The following is an 18,486-nucleotide window of genomic DNA, read 5'->3' as shown; positions in this document are numbered from 1 at the left end:
ACAATGGTTAGCATTAAATATCATTGTAACTATGGTGTTTGAGCTTTGAGTTGTAGGTTTAATAAAAAATTTGGACATTAAAACAGAAAGGCTAACATTTAACTTTTATATTTCTTTTGTTAAAAATGTTCAGGACGCCTGGTTTACCCGCGGAAGACAACACAGGCCAGCAACTGGCTTTCTGGAGGAGCGTTTCCGTAATGTAAGGAAAAGGCATCAACCAAGGAAGAAGATGCTTTCAGCCCCAGAAGCTCCACCAAAAAGATCAAGTTTGCCTGGTACTAGCACATAGACTTTTTCCAAGCCCTATTGTTTTGAGCAGCAATCTAAGCTCTTATTGCTGTGAATTACCTCACATTTTTATTCTTTTAATTCCTGTAATATTTTTTCCCCCACAGAACCAACCATCAGTGCTGAGCGTGCCATCCAGATGACAGAATGGCTAAAAAATAACTTCTGGCCCGCAGACCAGGTTGTCCAATACATGCGGGAAACTGCAGTATATCGCACAGGATGGATCCGCTCAAGTGGGACAATCCCAATGCAGCAGATTTTTGCAGAGTTCCCACGTTTGTTGGACACACCAGGGATGGTGAGGTTATACCTCATATTGAGATCAGTTAAATGTTAAACAATAAACTGCAATACCATGTGAAAATGTACAATTACAATCAAACTCAAAATGTCAAACTACCCAGAACATACATTTGTAGCACCCATGAAAGGTTGAATGTAATAGTTCATTTCACTTTTACATTTGATTTGTATTTTTGTCTTTTCTGATTGTTAGATTTTGCAGGACTTTGCCGTTTTATATCCACAGTCTTGTGGAAAACTGACAGAGAACTGGAACACCTTGTTCTCATCAAAGGTCATTCGCATGGGGAAGAAGGAGGAGAGCGGTCTTCTGCCTGAGATTGAGTTGCTTCCACAAGGTATTGAAGCTCAAAAGGAACATTTTCTGAACTAATTTTTTTCTCCTGTGGCTCTTTTTTGATTGTGTAGCATTTTAATCTGAGTTTTTCGTTGACAGACAAACAAGGTGACGTGGCACTGCATCTGCTGCCAAAACTCCTCCCTGCTGTTCCCTACAGAGTTGGGCGAAAGGTGGTCAGACCCAGCAACCTAGAAGTCCAGCAAGCCTTCATTGATGTCCAGCCAGTAAGTTCATGTCAGAATGAGTTTTTTGCTGTTTAAATGTAGTTGAAACCAGAAGTTTAAAACAAATATGCTTTTTTTCCCTCACTGTTCTCCCTGTCATTAATCTGGAATTTACCAAGTCCTAATTGACGTGAAATAAGAATTTTAACGTCATATAACATGAGACAGCGTTGACCAAAAATATGTCTTTTTATATAGTATATGTAAACTTCAAACGCAAGGGTCTTTTGATAATGTATCAAACAAAAATCATATAAGAATTAGTCAAAAATTATTAGTGGGGAATGTTCCTCCTTACCTTTAAATGACTAATGGCTTCCTTTCTGCTTTTTCCACACACCAGATTGGGACAAATATGGTGGAATATCTTGGAAGTACAGCAACAGAGCATTCACGTGTTCTCATGCTTGGGGACAGGTATTGTTGTTCCCAAGCATTTGTTGTCATAAATGGAACTGCTTTGGAATATCCATCTCTTTTGGGGGCCGTTGACGGCTGTTTCAAATCATTCTTCGTTTTTGATGTGAGTTATCCGAAGTCGTGTATCCAGATTTGGGATTTTCTCCAAACTGTGATATATGAAATCCCAGGAAACGAGTCACCCCCGATAAAATTAATGAGGGCACAGTTGGAGGCCATGGAAGAATAAATGCAATTCTTCAATAACCCTTAAATAAGTTTTAAATGTTCTGATTGAAAAACCTTCTTTGTTACTATGTTACTATTGTTTTTTACATTTCCTTCAAACTGATGAAAATATTTTGTTGTGTACACCAATAAAGTAAAAAAGGGTGCAGATTTAATCAATTGTTTATATGTAACTTTTACATGTCTGTATTAAAAATTTCATGTATGTTGGAATGTATAACATTTGCAAATAAAAGTTATTTTGAGCTAATCTGAATGTTTTTAGTTAAATTTTTATAGTGAATTTTAAAGTAGAAAAGGAAAAAAAAATTAAAAATAAAAATATGGTGGTAAAATGACCCTTTTAATGGGTAATAAATTTCAACCCAATATTGAGTCATTTTAACTTTGGGCAGTGGTCAATTTAACCCAAGCTTTAGGTTGCAGCTATGACCCAATGTGCTGGGTCAAACCCTTTTATATGGGATAATTGGGAAACCCTTTGGTGTGTTGAGGTTTTATATCTATCCTAATAAGATCCAGACTGTAACATGTTGTGCTTTGGGCTTCTTCTTTTTGTAGAAAGCCCATTTTTTTCATAAGAGATGTTTATTTTCCTCTTGGACTACATAGCGGCCAGTTCATTGTAAACTGAGATGTGGAAAAAAATCAGCTTAGGCACTTGCTATGCTTAATTTTTTAGACCACATCTCTTTTGAACCAGTTTATAGGATCACTGGTGTTCAAAAGGGGTACGGACTACAGCTTGGCACAAGAAGCTAAAATCCATGAAAACTTGACATCCTCTCTAAAAACACTTCCACCTATTTTAATAGTTCAAGCACCAAATATACTTTGCTATGCATTAATACACACTGCAGAAACCATCTTTTGTACTACAGCATAAGCTAACATTTTCAGTTGCTGCTTGATATATTGTTCAGCGGAAGAGTCATAATTTTGCAGTTCAGTAACATGTCAACATCCATAGGGTTCTGGTCATCGTTGTGTGGCTATTTATGGCCAGAAAGCGTTTATATATTTTAATATGGCACAAGACAAAAGAAATATATATATATATTGTGAATTTGACATTTCTGACCCCTTGTTTTCAAGCAGTATTTTATTCAGATGGAAGGTAACTTATTCTTTTGTCAATGTTTATTTAAAAAAATAATTCTTCAGGGGTGTTGTTACACATATCTCACTTGGGTCCCAGCTAGAGAACTGCAAGAAACATTTTAATTTAAATGGCTATCTATTTTGAGTCAAAAAACTGTAATAACTAAGCTGCACCACAGGATGCAATAACATAAACACAAACAATGATAGACTCAAAATTGTTAAGAAGAACCTATGCATTGCAAAAGCAGTGGTAGGCCAGTCTTTACCAAAATAAGCAAAACAATGTAATTCATATTCATGTTGGTAACTGTCTTTTCCTCTCAGAAATCAATATTTTCAGCTGACATTTGAAGCTTGACGATAACAACATTGGGACAAAGTGAGATAAATGGAGAAAAACTAAAAAAGAAAATGGTTCCATTAATTGTGTTGTTTCCGGCTCTTGAAACAAAAGAGGGCATGTCTGAAGTGACCATCAATATCTCCATTTCTTATTATCTCCAGTCCACATAGAAATACCACTAAGTACTTTTTTTAGTTTTTTTAAATACACTCTTTTTAACCAAAAACGTATTTTTTTGTGTAGATGGGAGGTGCAAACTGAACAGAAACTGTCTTATAAAATATTGCTTTTGGAGTGTTCACCGACCTAGGTCTGACATTTTACAAATTCTTGTCACTTTTCAACATAACACTATTCAAAACTGGAAAACCAAACCTTGAAAGGCACCAGGTACTTTCCACTGGTGCTATGCAAGCATTTCCCACTAGGAGGAAACCCAGGGGCAAACCCACAACTTGCTGGAGGGTCAATATCGTCCCTTTTGGCCTGATTATGTTCACTTTTCTTTGCAATGAATCCCTAAAAAATGTCATGCTTTCACATTACTTTTAGTCTCTTCTTTTTGGATGCCCCAGATATTTTTTCTGTAGTACCACATGTTTTCTACTTAGTATTGGCTGGACATCAGTATCAAGGTTTTAAAATGTAAGAAGAATAGAGAAAATATAGTGTAACTCAGCACTGCACCTTTCCACCATTCTCTTGTCTTTGCTTACAATAAATACAAGAATTGATCAATAAATAGCAAATTTTCTAACATACTCAGCAAGTGTTTCTTCCAGTTTCACAAGCATGCCTGAATGTGAATGTTGGCATCCGAAAGACTGCAGGCCATCGGTTGAACAGACTGATTAATACAAATTTTCTTTAACCAAAAAACAATGTTTTTAAAATGTAACTAAATAAACTGGATTTTATTAGGCTATGTCATAGTTAGTTGAGTTCAAAACAAGTGTGATGATGCTGAAAGTGTTTGAGGTTGGTGTTTGTTTTTGAACTTGGCAGTTTGGGGACTGTCTTAGAGAACTCCTGTGGAGTGTGTACTTGCGGGTGTGTTTTTATGTGTGCATGTCTACGAACTTGGCACTATCGCTGCGCTCCAGCAGAGCTTGCAGGGTGTTATGGCATTGGTTTGTATGTATGCGCACACATGCGGCATGACGATGCTGCCAGGGCTACCATGCTGTCTCCCATTATGCTCTTATCCTGTCCCATGGTGTAGTTTATCCATGCAGGGTTCAGCGCTTGTAGGGGGGACAGCTGGGAATTATTGGAACTAAATAGGACACTTTGATTGGTCGTGCTGCCCCAACTGGCAAAGTGCAATTGGTTGAGCTGGTTTTATGTAGTAAATTTGATGGCGGGCCTCTATCAGTAGGAGGGAGAACTGAATGAGTGAGGAAGGGAGATCTCTCTGGGTGGCTCGTACGGGCTTTGATCACTCCACTAGGACTTGACAAGCTGACTGCCTCCAATGCACACCCCTGCGCACGCACACATACTCATTTTCTCATGCACAGCAAGATATTTCTGCAGTGAAACAATGCTGCATTTTGTCCACATTCTCTGGGTGGTGTGTGAGCGTGCTCTGCATCTACGGTGTGTGCATGGACTCCCCTTCACAAGAGTGTGTGAAAGGAAGTCTTTGACTGTGTTTCAGACACTCTCTCTCTATTTTTTCTCTCTTTTTCAGTGGACCCTCCCGCTGCGAGCATCAGCCTAGTGATTGCAGATCTTCCTTGCCCTTCCTGTCCTTTAAAAAGTATATTTCTGGTTAATTCATCCATGCATTTAATTGACTTTCACTTTTTATGTGACTAGTAGCAGGACATTTGCTGTATTTGCCTTTTTAATTCTATATCTGTATTCTTTTAGTCTTGTTGGCTGTTTAAGAGATTCAATGACCTCTCTTTGTGATTCAAGTCCGATGGCCTTGCTCGTCCCTTCACGGTTATCTGTTTATGTTTTACTCTCAAAGTATAGAAGTATAAACATAGCTGTATGGAAAAGGACGTAGAGGTTGAAAACTAGCATGGATCGCCGAAAAATGGGGAGAGGTTTTCAGGAATGTGTTACTATAGGGCAACTTGTAATTGTTCTGTCATGTCAACTAGTATTGGCGATGTTACATGACGTCCTACATGCTGTCAGGAGATGTAGAGAAAGAAGTGCAGTTCTTTGTCACGCCGACAGGGGATACAGGTGATCTATCATTCGAGTTAAATGTTAGAATTTATTCTGCAAATGTGTTTCTATCTCTCCTCTAGTGCATGATTTTTTTTTTTTTGAAAAAGCCAAAAATCACATTAAGCAAGGTTAAAAACGTTTCCTTGAAACTGAGGAAGTTATTTTGAAATTTGCATTTTCCATCAACCTTTGCTAATGCGATACCTCAAAATGAACACAAAAACATTGATTGAAGCATGGTTACTGTCCTCTTTTGCTGCGCCGTGAGAGTGAGTTGTCTGACAAATCTGACCACTAGGTTAACTAAGTTAACAATGTTCACCCAACTGGTGCCACTTAGCCACTTTGTTGCTATATTTAGTGACTCTTCAAACTGGATTCTCCACATCAGGCTTTTTAAAGATTTGTGTTTAGCAAGAAAACTGCAATCGGTGCATCGTTTGTCACAACTTGATATTCTGTTTTGTGGTACAAAAGTCCTGTTTTCTTTTTTTTTTTGAGAAGATAAAACACCAGGTTTAAAAAAATACTTTTCAAAATATTACATTGATAAATGGAGGCACTTTTCTTGCACTCCACCATATATCTCATTCTCCTTTGGGGGAGAATCGAACATAAGAATGCATCCCTGGGTTTGTCTAAGTGAACTTGATTTTCTAGAGATGAGAAAAGAAAAACAGGGAAAAAAGAAAGAGATAAATGCCCTAAAACTGATTTCCTGCTTCTCCTGCTGTTGGGCATAATCCCTTCTAGAGTTTCATGTAAAGATCTGGAATTATGAATTTTTCATGGCCCGTGTAACAGAAGGCCTCATTTGGTGCTCTCATTTCAAGGCTTTTTGTAGCAGTTTAGCATTGTGCATCTGTGCATGTGGGATGGTGGCAGTGAGAAAAGGACACTTATTTCCAATCGATGGCCTACTATATAGTTCCCACTGGCTCCTTGTGGTCCTGTAGTGATACAAAAATTAGCATATTTAGTTTTTTAAAAAATATTTACAATAAGGTTTATTTTATGACATGACTAAGTAAAATATGTTCTTTGGTCTGGTACTGTTATAAAATGACAGACATTTTGTCAAAAATATCACGTTATAGTTTTCATATACTGAGGTGTACAAAATTATTACCAAGTTCTCCTGATGTTACATTTTCAACAAACTGGAATAAAAAAAACTGCATCTCAAATCCCTAAAGAAATCAGTTGGGCTTGGTGAATTACCGTCACTGAGTGCCAGGCTGCAGATTTTCTAACTGGTGTCCATGAGCTTACTTCCTCACTCGTGTCACTTGTCCCCATTTCTCTGCCTGGCTCGGTTTCCTCATATTCTCTGGCCTGCTTTCGCTTTTCCCATCTGCTTTCTCTGACATTCTTCTTGCTTTCTAACCTTCATCTCGTTTTTAAAAATTATTTTCCTCCTCTATTGTTGTTTCACACAAGCCTGTTTCCCTTTTCTATGCAAATTTACTGAGAGTGTGGCCAGAACAGTGGACATATTGTTGTGCGTCTGAACTGGGCCTGCAAACAGCGGGACATTTTGTTTTTGTGTGCATGCGTTTGGTCATTGAGACTCATCGGTCAGCCAGAAGGAGAGAACTTGCTTGCACAAACACAAGTTGACGGCAGACAGACTAAGCTCAGAGAAAAGGAAAGAAGAATTGGGGATAGGTAGAGAAAACGTACTGCATTTCGTGCCAGCTACTTTCCATTGACATCTCACCCTGTATCTTTGCTGTGAGACATTGCTTCTGTTAACTGCCGGCTGCTTAGGGTTTTCATGGTCTATATATTCTTTTTATTTGATCTTGTAAAACCTGCAGTAAATAGCTCAACTTGGTTTATTTGCTTCAAAAACAGGCAGCGAGCTGCACTTATGGGAGTCATGTGATCAGAAAAGGCATTTTTTTCCTTCCTGTGTGAAAACAGCAACTTGTGCCTCTCAGTTTAATCCCGTATTGTCTCTCCTGTGTCTGCCTCTGACACTTTTTGTTTGAATTTGAGCTAAAGATTGTGCCTGGTGTGGCTCCACTTTTTTTTCCTCATGAAAATCTTAGCAGTAACCTATACATCACTTAGTTGATCAGTGGCAACTGTCAGGTTCGCTAAATGACTTAGGTTATAAACTATTCAATCTTACTGGTCAAAATTAAGTCTTGTAGCTTATCAATAAAATTTGTTTCAGCTAAAGAGTAATTCTTGACCTCACTAAGGAGCTACACCTTACACTTTATAAGGAAGAGTAGGAGAGTTTTTGTCAGTTTACTAAAAATTGCATTGAGAAACATAATTCTAACATTAATAAAGCAATATCTTCCCGTTACTAATGAACAAGTTAAAAAAAACAAGCCTAACTTAAAATATCTAACAAGTAACATCAATAAAGAAGACAAAGAACTAGTACACAGTACTTGTTAACTTGGGTTTATAATTGGAGATATTTCTCTTTGAAACATAGCTTATTGAAAAGTGAAATGTTGTCAAGCATTTGTTTAATTTTTACATTTCAAGGGGAAAACTATTTTATGGTCTAAATTGTAGTTTTATGACTTAAAGGAAAGAGAAGGGAAAAAGCTGCCGAAGGGCAAACAAAACACAAAAACTTCTCAGAATGTTCTCAGAGATGTTTTGAGAACAAGGAAAGTACCTTTTGTGTCCAACACATGTTGTAGGATTAATTTATTGCTGTTGCAATCCAACAGGATAATCTGCCCTGTTTGGCTCGCTGGGGTTTGACTTCTTAGATAGATGAAAGCTTTTTAGGGTTCAGTTGTAAGGACTGGTTTCAGAGATTGCACTTCCCTCTTTACCTTATCAACCAAAGCTGATCAGCCAATCAAAAGTAGACAAAAAGATAAAACAATAAAATTTAAGTTCATCTACTGGTGTCACTGATGAAGTACACACAGAAATAAATACTGCACACTGTAAGTTTGGAAGAAGCTTTCCATTATGAGACAGACAACCAGCAGATGGGCCTTGGTTGTGTTGGCATAGTGGTCTTTTTGCACGTTTGGGGCAAAAAAGCCTTATTTGTGTTGCCATGAATATGTGATTAAGTTACCATTGAGAAAGACAATATGTTGCAACAGGAGGTCCACAGAGCTGGGGCCCAGGTATTTTTGTTTCCACCAAAAGCTTGTTATGTATATTGTACTGTTTTCACAGCATGGGAGAGGAAGAATAAAAGAGGGGGAAAATGAGGGCCAAGTCTGAAAAAACAGCAGTATAGGGTGATGAAGAAATAGTGGACTGTGAATTAGACAAAATAGAAAGAAAATCACATAAGAGAAGATGCTTTTCTCCTCTTCTTTTTATGAGACAAAGAAGAGAATTTGAAATTCAGGGTCTTTTTGATATTAAACAATGCGTCACTGTAAAAGCCTATTGAACTCTGGGTTGGTAATGGTTAGAGGAAGTGGAGGGAGTAGAAAAGGAGGGCGCAAGCAAGCTAAGTAGTGTTTGGAAGCAGCCTGAAAGATTAGTCTTTCTCTCCTCATATTTTTCTCCACTTCATTCTTTCCCCTTCTCCCTCTCTTGTTTCCTTTTATTCACCTAGCGCCTTTCAGATCTAATTCCTCTTTTTTCCACCTCATCCAAGCTTCAACTACCCTCCAATCCCCTCACCACTCTCTGTAGATCCCAACAGTAACTTTTTTTCCTCCTTCTCCTGACCCGCTCAGTCCTTGCCAAAGCTGTCTGGTAATCCAATGATCCATCTAAGGGAATATGCAAAAACTTGAAACCATAATTACTGTAATCACCACTGTAACTTTTTACCTTCTCAGTTTACATCTGGGTTTGCACACATACACAGATGAGGTATGCTTGCTCCTGAAAGAGTACATTGTAATTCTGTAGGATGGCATGAAAAGGGGGATTTAGTGTGTGTTGTACAATATGCTTTTGCTTGTCTGTTTTCCTGCTGTAGAAATGATGTAATTTACCTTCCAACTCTTTATGTTGGCATAGTAAAAATAAGAGCGCAACCAACACGCATAGAATACTCAAATATAACAGAAACTATCTATTCATCTATTATCTGTACTAGCTTATCTTTGCAGAGTGGTGGAGATGTCACTGGTGGCAATCTCCACCAGCTATTTGGCGAGTGGCAGGGTACAGCTTGTACAGATCACCAGTATATCGCAGGTCAACATAGAGGCACACAGGATAAGCAATCATGCACACACACCTAAGGAGAGTTTAGAGAGCTGACCTGACAGTATTTGGAGGAAATTGAAAATAACCATTCACAGTGAGAGCATGCACTGTGACCCCCCGCAAGCTTTGGGTGTTTCTCAAGTTGGGAAAGAAGGTCCTGGATTTGAACTTGTGACCTTCTTGCTTTGAGGCAACAGTTCTACCAACTGTTCCACTGTGCAGCCAGAAAACTTACTCTAAAGATTTTATTGTGTAGAAATTGAACAAAAGTATATGCACACAGAAATATACATGGTAGTCTACTTGTGATGGTGTATATAAAGCTGGAATATTTTACTCTGTAGGTGACAAGATTACATGTAAGCTGTTTACTTTGATTCATTTCAACACAGCATTCTAAGTGGCTCATAAATATGGGCAGCACTTTGCTGAAAAGGCATGTTTCATACGTTTGGAGCACGGCTGTGTATGAATGTGTGTGTGTGCGGATGAAATGTCACATTGTTAGTTTCCAGAATTATCTGTGCATGCAGCATTTTTTCCGTCCCCCAAAGGAATACAGGTAGGACGGTGCCAAAGGTGGAGATTGGAGACAAAGGAAAGAGCATAATGACTTTCCACTGTTAAAATCACGGCTTTGTGAAATCTTTTGTTTTCCTGTAAAATGCTGAACATAGAGGAGCAAAAGGAGGCAGCGGGATCAGAGGAACGAGGGGAGCAGCGTTAAACACATGGAAGTAGAAAGATATAGTGACTTGGATATGGGAGCTCTGTGAGCAGAAAAGACTGTCTGGATAGTAATTAATCTCAGTCCTTAAAGGGACGGAAGTAATCTGTTAAAGAAAAAAAGCCTGGATATGGACTTTTGCTGGAATTTGCAGTACACTTTTATAGAAACTATATTTGCATCCATTTCTCTTGTTTGGCCTATTAATAAATTATGATTAGTTAAGCTGTACTTAAAGTCCAGTGCCCCTTACTGTTTGATTCTAGGTTGATGGAACTCATCCATTATTGTGACTAGATGCAAAAGAAATAAAATTAGACAGGTGATTTATTGTACAGATTTTCTGTTGAATTAGTGAATTTCAATAATAGATTTTTTCCCATTGAGTCAATTTTTATGCTAACCCTGGATCAGTACTATTGCTAGTTTTATAAATGCATGGCATTCAATAATTTGGTTTTCCTCAGCCAGGGAGCAAGATTAGTACAATATCATTATGTTAAAATGTCTCTTCTGGTCAATGTTTGATATTCTTTTTTTTGCATTGCATTCTGAATTTATGTGGAGGTACGCAGAGTAGTGAAAAAGCTAAACTATAAGGATCATTGAGTTCATCTCCCTGTCCTTACAAAAAGTTGTCCAGATATGTTATGTTAACAGCACTTTATGTTTGAACAGTCCTGATTCAGATCTGTGAATATAATTGCAAAAAAGGGATTAAATATATCATTTGGACCTAGATTTAATAATGTGACTCTGCAATGTCAGAAAACGCGCTTCTTTGGAAAAATGTAAATGGTTTATACTCAAATTCAGATAATAGTAGTCAATTAAATATGTAGTCAAAATATGATCTCCGTTTTGTGTCATGTTTGATTTACCTTCAGGACAGAAAGGGCAATATTAAAATATAAATGGAGAAATAGACACAGGGTGTTCTCCGGCAAGACATTGGACCTTAAGTTGCCAACCAATGGCTCTGTACTGGGACTAAGGCTGGAGTCCCTGGAAACTGTGGTGGAGAGGAGGACATTGAAGAAGGTTCTGTCTATTATGGACAATAAACAGCACCCTCTCCACCACATAGTGGACAGACAGCGGAGCACCTTCTCACATAGGTTGCTCCAGCTCCGCTGTCGTAGGGACAGATACAGGAAATCCTTCCTGCCACATGCCATCTCACTGTACAATAAAAGCTAAATCATTGTTCTGCACTAATCAGTCCAATTTCGCACAACTGCACCGTGGCACACTTGCTGTACATATATTTACATATACATTCTGTTCTGCATTTTGAATCCTTGCAAGGTCTACTCTAAGCTGCTTTTTATATTGACAGCATGTCATATGTTATTCTTATTTTATCTTGTCTACAACTGCTACTCAGTGGTGGATGTTGTGTGTCTTGTCTCTATACTGCTGTAACTGCAAAATAATTTCCCTGCTGGGATGAATAAAGTAATTCTATTCTATTCAATACTGTATACGCCTTTTGGTGTGTGAATGTGAGATAGAGAGATGAGAAAAATTTTACTTGAAACAGAAAGAACTGCTGCAGGCACAAAATAAGATTACAACTGGAACTGACTGAGTGAAAACCTCAATTTGTGGCAATTTGTACAATCTAAATTCTGCTAATACAACATTAAGATTTTTAATGTATTTACTACTGTTTTGAACAAAACATGCACTGACCTTGCCTGATTTTTGTAGCGTTTTAACCAATTTCAGCTAAAACATGATATACATGTCATATGCTATTTGTTTGCTTCACTCCATATGGGCTTCATGCCCAATATGGGGTCACACATAACGTAGTAATATTTTCATGGATATCAAAATTTATGTCATGTTCTGACATCTAGTGTGAATATAGAATCCTTTAGGGCATTGTTTCCCAACCCTGGTCCTCAAGACACACTGTACTACATGTTTTAGAGGTTTTTCTGCTTTAATGCGCATGATTCAACTGATTGCAGTTCAACAAACGCCTGTTAATCAGTCATTAATTGAAATTAGCTTGACTGAAGCAAGAGAATACCTAAAACATACAGGGCAGTGTGCCTTGAGGACCAGGGTTGGGAAACACTGCTTTAGGGCATGGGTGTCAAACTCCAGTCCTCAAGGGCCGGTGTCCTGCGACTTTTAGATGTGCCTCTGCTGCACCACACCTGAATAGAATAATTAGGTCATTAGCAAGGCTCTGGAGAACTTATCTACACAAGGAGGAGGTAATTAAGCCATTTCATTCCAGTGTTTTGTACCTGTAGCACATCTGACACCGGCCCTTGAGGACTGGAGTTTGACACCTGTGCTTTAGGGGATATTTGACTACTTTATTTAAGTTTGTTAGGCATGGCACAATTATATATGATGCAATGACATGCCATATTTTCATATTTCCTTTGTTACTGGAAGTGTGAAGCTTCGCACAATGTTGATTTAAACAAGCAGGTTAGTTTTCCAGCTGTTGCATGCCAACGTTATAAACCATTCTTGCATAGTTTAGATTAAATTCTTTGGAAAATATCCTATCAATTCTTTGTTATAGCTCACCATAAGACAAATACCTGCGAGTAGCATCAATATCTTTATGCCTTGTACATGCTACACCTACGCTAATGATGTAAACAATCAAAGTTTTAAATGATTAGTTCGAAACATTTTCCCTGCTATCCTTAAAACAGGGCTGTGAAATCTGTGGCGACATACACAGTTTAACAGGATTTTTAAAAATTAATAATCATCATTGATGTTTGTATAAACGGCATGTTTGTAAGTACAGCAAGAACAACTTTAATGAGCATATTTACTGATATAATGACAGTAATTTGCCACATGCTGGGGTATCATCTAAGAGGTTGCTGCTAGAGTTTAGATGGCAACACTTTATATCCACGTTGCAATATCTTTGTTTGTATTATGAAGCTCCCCTGATGTCATTTTCCATTTCTTTTTCACTGCATGCATCCTAATATATTAAATTGTTTCTCATTTATTTGCTAAGATTATTTTGTTTATGTTGCAGTTCCATGCAATTTTTCTAACCCTGACATAGAGATTAAGTATTTTCTCTGATGTTTCTAGGATTCCATTTTACATAAAAAAACACTGTGAACTTGTTTGAAATCACACCAATTCTTTCTGTTCGTCTTTTCACTTTTTACAGGCCAAATGCCTACACTAAGCTCACAGTTACCAAACTTGTGATAACTAAACTATTGAATAAATGAGAAGTTTCAACTTTCTCATTCTGAGCTGAGTTTATCCTGTGCACCCTCCTGGGATTCTATTTTGAAATAAAGGCTTTGTCAAGGAATGTAGTAAAATATTGTAGCTCAGGACCTCACTGTTATAACATGGAACTCTAAATTTCCTCCTTATAGTGAAGTAAAACCCCCTCAAGGTGGCATCTTGTGTCACTTTGTGAAACCTTTCTGATATTTATGATTTTAATATATATTTTTTATTTTTGTGAGCAGGAAGAATTCATTGTCTTCAAGTGTTGCAACCCTCTCTGGTGTCTGTGCATCTGGTATCTATATTTGTTGCCTTTAAATGCTTGCTCTTTCTTTCTTCTACAATGACAATAAAATGAATTCTGATTCTTTATTTTGTTGTTAGTTTTTAAATTGACTTGTGTTGTCAGAGGCTAAAAGACTTTTCATCAGGCTGGTTAACAATAGTTGGTTATATAAATTTTGAAGAATCCCACACAACTTTTAAATTTCTTGCAACATTTTGTGCACTATGGAGAAAAGGTAGAAAGTCATAAATATACAAAATACAAAGAAATTGTTACCAATCGGACAGTGCCACAATTGGCTAACCATTAGCTGCTAACTTACGGTAAGTTGACATCAACATAAATTAAAGGGCTATGTCACCTATGTTGAATATTGATTTACATATATACACAACTAAAAACAACCTATATTTTGCATTTTCTTGTTTTGTGAGCTCGATATGTTGTATTGCATGATTTGAAACTTTCTGAGTACTTTGACAATGGGAGACTAAAAAATGTGTGACTGCTAAGTCTTGGTATGCTAAGTCTTACTTTATTCATGTCTCTGCAAAACAATTCATCAAATCAAAATCCTTATACTAATTGCAGTTAAAAAAGAGGACAAGAAGTGAGCAAACCACATGTGGTAAAAAGTCGCATGCAGAGGTGACACCATATGATTCAGGTAGAAGGCATAAATTCAACCTGTGACTGTTTTTAATGTTACCAGTTTCAGTAAAATGGTTGTGGCTGTTTGCAGTATTTTTGTGTCAAAAATGTATTGTGACAAAGAGCCTTGGTAGTTACTATAACAATGACATAAAATATGTTGAATTCATATCAATTTTATTTTGAGAAATGTCTGTTTTAATATAAAAACCATTTGATTCTTAATGCCATTGCTAGTCAAATAAAATAATCTGTAAACAGTTGGATAGTTGGAGCTGTTTCATTTCTGTGCTTAATTTATTACTGCTTCCTTTAAATATTTTTAGTTTTATTTCACTGTGAGGTTGCAGTAAAAACACAGATATTGGAACTGATTTCATAAAAATATCTGAAACTACCCCCCATGCAAGTAATTTTCAGTACAAGCATAGAGTCCTACTTTTGATGATGTACACAAAAAGAAAACATTGGCGTCCTTCTGGTTTATATCAAAGCTTGCGCTCCAGCACACTTGAAGGTTCTGGAATAGCGTTTAACCTCCACCACATATGTATCAGCTTTTTTCCTTATTTTTATTCAGCTGACATCATCATCATCTTCTCAAAGCACAGCTGTTGTGGTGGTGCAGTAATTTTTTTTATTTTTTTTTTGGAAAACAAACTGGCTCAGTGTTTAATGACATGTGGCTGAGTTAGTGAGCCAATACTGGGAAATCACACAAACGCACATACACACAGCACACTAAGGAATAAGAGTCTCTGTCCTGGTCCTGGTCAATACAAGCATACAAGGGGGTTTTCAGGAAAAGGAGCCAACACACTCACAAGGCTACATTGGGATGACTTGGGCTGTTTGGTAGTTAGTATAAATGTGAATAAACACTGTGTTTCCAAATAGACTAGTTATGTTTTTGGCAGGATTTTTATGAATCCTTTTATTCTCTATCTCTCCTCTTTTGTAATTTGGCTGCCATGGTTGCCAAAAATATTAAAAAGGCATGTAGATGGTCCTACTCATATGGTATCTCCTATGTTAGGTGTAGTTTAAAATTAGGTTTACATGTTATGAAAATCTGATTTTGAAACACATTCATATGCCTGAAACCTTTCACGGGTTGATATGAAAGGAATCATACAGACAGATTCCAAGTCAATTGCATATATTTCAAACTGATTTTAGTTAAATAATTTAGTAAAGTTCAGTTTATTATTGAAATTAGTTAAAATGTTTTCTAGTTTTATGTGTTACAGCAGTATATAATTCTACGGTGCAAAAATGATAGATTAGATTTCAAAATGTTGACCTACATGAGGTGTAGAACTGAAATAGACTGTAACATAATATTATGTTTAATACTTTTGTAAGGAAATATATGATTATAAAAACTAGTTTTGATGAAATTACATTTAAAATAATTTTTAGATATACCATTGTAATATTTCTACTTTAAATCTTCTGCAACATAATAAAGATACAAAATAAAAGCCCATGTACTAAATGTGAAAAGTATCACATAGTCAAAAAATAAAACTAGCTAATGACATCATTTAAATGTCAGATTTGGAAAACCTCTGCAGCAGGAGGTCAACAGAAACTTTATATGAATGGCACAACATCAAACCCGAACATCCCGGCATAAAATAACAGCAATGGGCCCCAGTTGTTGTATTATGCTGTATGGAAATCTGTTGCAAGTGTCCGTCTGTAAGTCATATATTTAGCATTTTTTGCAGTGACATCATGTGTATGGGGTTACTTTTGTGAGAGCAGATGAATAAGCACATAACTTACATCATAGTGTCATAGTAGGATTATTTTACCACATCAAAGAGCATGTAAGCGCTTTTGAGCCACCCGTGCTTTCTCAATTCTCTGTGTCCATCTCTGTTTTTCTTTGACTACAGCTCCCTTTCTCTTTCGTTCCTCCTGTCTTTTTTCCATCAGTGCTTCCTTCCTGGGGGATAGGGGAGATTTAACTTTGAACAAAAAGAAGACGGAAAACTTTGCTGAAATTTTTGAAACATATTCCCCCATCTCTGTTCTAAGAAATGTCATCCACACCCAAAGAACAGTTTCAAAAGAAGCAGAAAGTAGCTAACTAAAGCCAGACAATGCCCACGGCTCCCTCTAGCTCTTGCAAATCCTTGTATTGTTGCTGTGGTTATTTGTGTTGCCTCTTCCTCTTGAGCCCTCCAGGGTTTTGGTTTATCTATGCTCAGTGCTGAGGTCTTGTCGGAAAATAAGAGCAGGGTTGCCGTTTTGGCCTCAGGTCAACTTACAACACTTGAAAGTTTGTTTTTGGTGTGAAAATAAACTCAGAACTTTTAGTTCTGATTGGATGTGGGGTTTTTTGTTGATTTTTTTGTTTCTGACATTGTACTATGTTTCGCTACATGTTTCACTGTATTAGTTCAGCTGCGAAGCATGCCCCAGAGTCCACACCTGCTCAACAGGCCCCATTTAACTGAATCCTAAATACATCAGACTATAAAGTTATGCATTTTGACTGCACTTGGCATCTGGTGTGCATACAGAATACTGTTAACTGTAAAAAGTTGCCTGATGGAAAATAACTGAATGCTATTGAAATGTCACATGAGATGGAGAAAAGTATTCAATCTCCTCTGCTTTGTAAGAAGAAGTTTCTCAATTGGTTTGTGAGGGAAATCAGATAGGACTAGTTTAGAGTGACAACCAAGTTGTGTGACAAGGCATAGGCTTTAGAATGTTCCACAATGTGTGTTATAAAAGATAAGTTGTGTGACGGTTGTGTGATCAGAAAATGCATAAAACTATGTGTGATACTTCTGAGCACTCAATGCTCCCTGAAAATGGCTGTTTGCTGTGCGCTCTTATTACTAGTAAGAAATAAATACTGGAGAACTGTCTCAACTGTCTCTATTAAAACTCCCTTTCCACAGCAATTCAAGAGCACATTATGTCACTATTAAATCCTCTATTTTGCAGCTTTCAGGGGGAAAAGGCAGTCTTCCTTCTTTCCTGTATAGTTTCTTCGATGTGTTGTAGACTTTGGTTTATGTCCCTAAAGCTTTTAGTTCCACTGCTCTGCATCTGCAAAGCTAAAGAGGGGGAGGCATGTCTAATGAATTATTTACAGAGCACAGAGTTAAGATAACAAAATGCTTCAGAGTTTCAGACACGCTGGTGCCATCAAAGGTATGCAGGCTATTCACTCACCTGGCCAATAGGTCTGGAAAATACCTATATTATTAGCTATTTCTTACAAAGTGCCTCACCTAAAATGAAAAAAAGAGAAAGAAATCAGACCAGAATGCAACACATGCGCAAATAAAATATACATTTCAGCTTCCAGAAAAGGCCTTTAAAAAAAAAAAAAACACTTGCTTTTGCAAATTAACTTAAGCCACCAGAATATTTCTACATGTTAAATGACAACTTGTAGCAAAGTGAAAGAGGGACTGTCTTACTGTTCTGCTCCGTTTCACTGTTGGTCAGATATAGTGCTGTTAAAGCATAAACATTTTGGAGATGAGAGTTAAAGAGCTAAAGGGGGGAGGTTTGAAAAATTTGCATTTTTGAGCTTTATATCATATTAAAATGTTATCCCCTCATCAAAAAGATACCTAGAGTGTTAACTCAATTCTTTCATACACGTTTGAAGAATCCTTGAATTTGCTGTGGTAGCTATTTGGAGGTTCTTAAGCATTTGCTTTCACAAAGCGCCGCCTATTTCTATTTCAGCCTCTCAGAGCACCCCTCCATGACTCAGCTCCATCAGACTAGTAGCAGCAGCAATTAGATAACGCCTGGTGGAACTGCGAGTCTGCTGAGTTTATTTTATGATCTACTTCTCAGTGCAACATTCCTAAGAACAGTTGTAAACAGGATAATGGAGAAGCATTGTTGTGATGATGTGATGAAGGCAGGTTATTGGAAAAAGCAGGAGCATCTTTAAGAGGCAGAGGCCAATTTCAAGGTGTCAAATTTCTTTTAAAT

At 37.2% G+C, this 18,486-nt stretch overlaps 1 protein-coding gene across 3 annotated transcripts in view; it reads left to right on the top strand.

Moving 5' to 3' along the window:
• The window catches only part of LOC114154878 (netrin receptor UNC5C-like), a 205,206-nt gene that overhangs the window by 4,941 nt on the left and 181,779 nt on the right, over positions 1–18,486 (top strand). The gene's annotated exons all lie outside the window — the stretch shown is intronic.

The sequence above is a fragment of the Xiphophorus couchianus genome, chromosome 12, assembly GCF_001444195.1.
Source record: "Xiphophorus couchianus chromosome 12, X_couchianus-1.0, whole genome shotgun sequence".
NCBI classification, from domain to species: Eukaryota; Metazoa; Chordata; class Actinopteri; order Cyprinodontiformes; family Poeciliidae; genus Xiphophorus; species Xiphophorus couchianus.
This window is presented reverse-complemented; position numbering and strand designations above follow the sequence as displayed.